General features: G+C 43.1%; 1 long non-coding RNA gene across 1 annotated transcript; it reads right to left on the minus strand.

Annotated features, from left to right (window-relative positions):
- On the minus strand, positions 1,237-1,884 carry LOC110435238. The gene is made up of 2 exons (XR_002452850.1): positions 1,764-1,884; positions 1,237-1,608 (listed from the first exon to the last, which is right to left on the minus strand). It is a non-coding gene; the product is annotated as an uncharacterized LOC110435238 (long non-coding RNA).

Genomic DNA, 2,790 nt, shown 5'->3' on the forward strand with positions numbered 1-2,790 from the left:
ATATAAGAATCCGTACCATGTTTCAATTATTGGTAGGGATGGTACGGATATTTTCCGACCGTATTCGAGACCGAATTCGTTTAAAGAGGTTCTGATCTGTCCGTATTCGAGTCCGAATATTTAACATCTGATACCGTATTCGTATCCGAATACTTAAATCGTATATTTATGATGTCGACATCTAATCGTATCTTATTCGACGTGGTTAATATTATCCATATTTGACTACGAATCCGACCAGAAATATGAAAACAAATATGATATCGGTGATATCCGTCCATATCCAATCCGTTTTCATGTCTAATTATTGGTAAGAGACCAATGGACGTACAATATATATTATTGTAACTATACGCAAACATCCAAATAAAACACATGCAACATATGTGTCCAACATATACAACATCTAAATAAACACAACTGAAAGATGTGTTTGAAAAACATAGACGAAACACACCGCTAAAACATCTAAAACACTTGAAAAACGTACTATTGCGACATGCCTTTAAAACAATTGAAACATAGACAACATGTACAAACATCCTCCGATCTACTTTTGCAACATCCATATGATTCAATTACAACATACCTCTGAATCTTCTAAAACAATCGAAACATACAATTGCAACATAGGATGGGGGGAGGAGAGAGATCCTAGCACAGAGAGTGCCATGGCCGTTAGATCTGTGGATATCGAGGGCTCCCCGTGAGGAGAGGGATGCCGATGTGGAGGGAGGGGCGCCGCTGCGGTGGGGGAGGAAGGACGTCGGGGTGGGGGAAGGAGCAGGACGTCGAGGAACATAAGGGAGGACAAGGTTGTGCTGGTCGCCCGTGCTAGAGCTGTGCGTCCTGTGCTAGAGCAGGGTTGCGCGCCCACGCAGGATTTGCGCTTGCGCCGGAGTCGCCCCCGTCCCCACACCAGAGTTGAGGCTAGGGGTGGCCGGCCAGAGAAGAGGAAGGGTCGCCGGAGGTGGCCGCAAGAAAGGAGGTCTCTAGAGACTCGCGCTAGGGACGCCGCTGCGCCTGAGCAGGAGGAGGAAGAGGGAAGCAATAGGATGCAAGTGCTCATGCGACGTGCATGGGGGTGAGGGTGGGGCGTGGGGGCACAGCTCGGTAGAGGAGTGTCGCAGCGTGGTGCGGAGATGCCGTGGTGGGGGAAGAGGGCGAGAAATAAGTGGATATGAGAAATGAGTGAAGAATGACGTGCATCTGTCCAGACGTTCGATATATATCATAGAAGCAAAAAACTGAAAATCTTGTTGCGGGAGCAGATGCCTGGGACCAGAATAACAAAGGGGGAAAAACCAGGAAGTTCATTGCCAGACGGTCATCCCCCATTCTTATATATACAGTACAAATTTATTAGCTCGGTTTCAGCGTTGCTATTGTTTTAGCATCATCACTTGCAGTTGGGTATGTGACATAGACAGACAAGCTTGACTTTACCGGGTGTGACATAGCACATCCCATCGTCGTAGCTCTTCTGCTTGCACTCATTCTTGCAATGTGCTATGTCCTGCTTGGACCAGACAGAGCAAGATATCATCTTACCTAACAGGGTCCAGCAAAGCAGACTGGAAGGATTAGCCTCGCAATCTTGGACGAAATCTTCTCCCGGCGAGATTGGGGGGGGGGGGGGGGGCATGGCAGGGACAAGATCACATAATTAATCAATATTTAGTAACACATAAAAACGATGCAAAAAAAAGATAGATAAACAACAAGATGTGGTGGTGTGTGTGCTAGAGAGAGAGAGAGAGTACTTGATGCAAGCACCAGTGTAAGAAGCATGCAGCAGATCGTCTGCTTTGTGGCTGCCATCTCTAGATCAGCTTATGAAAGTTGTGTTGGATCACTAGTACTGTGTTATCGGTCTAGGCCAAGAGGTCCCCAATTTATAACGGGGGACAAGCAATATATATATACTCATTTCTTTAATTATAAGAAAATAAACTCATTTTTATTTAAATTTTTTTAGAATGAGAATTGGTCTCTAGCTTATTAGAGATATAGATGCAATTATAGCTTCTTCCATCTCTATATCTATATCTATATCTATATCTATATCTATATCTATATCTATATCTATATCTATATCTATATCTATATCTATATCTATATCTATATCTATATCTATCTAAGGTCTAGTATATATCTAGCATAGAAACGTGTCCGCTTTTAGAGATAGAATGAGACTTCGTCAGCAGGAACTAGTGTGATATTTGGCAGGACACTGTAAACACAAACGCAAAGGAAATGAAAAACTTTGCTAATGGTAACTGATGGATTAAATCTCTACTTTTGTTTGGTGCAACACTGTATAACACAAATAAATGTACAGCTGCCGATGGCCATGGCCCATGGTACAACCACAAATAAGAGCTCGATAGACACCCGGGCGGCGACCACCGCCGGGCATCAGGGGACCTGCTAGGTGACATGCAGCATTCTGTGGCTACCTTATGCACCGAGCTGAACCAAACAAATCTAAGCAATCGCTTCCCCTATGTAATCCAACAGCCTTTACAAAACCACGAACCAAACGTGCATAGGCAAATCTTTCGTCGGCAAAACGGTGTTTGCCGAGTGCTACACCATATTGTCACTTGTGTCTATACTATATTTTGGTTCCTCATATATTATACTAAACCACATGTAAATTGAGTGTTGGAAACCCTTAAAGATTTTAAATAAAAAAGTTGTCAACTACAAAGTTTTATAATTTTTCGAGATTTATAATTTTCGAGAACTACAAAGGTCTTTGCCTAATATAAAAAACACTCGGCAAAG

The sequence above is a fragment of the Sorghum bicolor genome, chromosome 5 (assembly GCF_000003195.3).
Source record: "Sorghum bicolor cultivar BTx623 chromosome 5, Sorghum_bicolor_NCBIv3, whole genome shotgun sequence".
Classification (NCBI taxonomy): Eukaryota; Viridiplantae; Streptophyta; class Magnoliopsida; order Poales; family Poaceae; genus Sorghum; species Sorghum bicolor.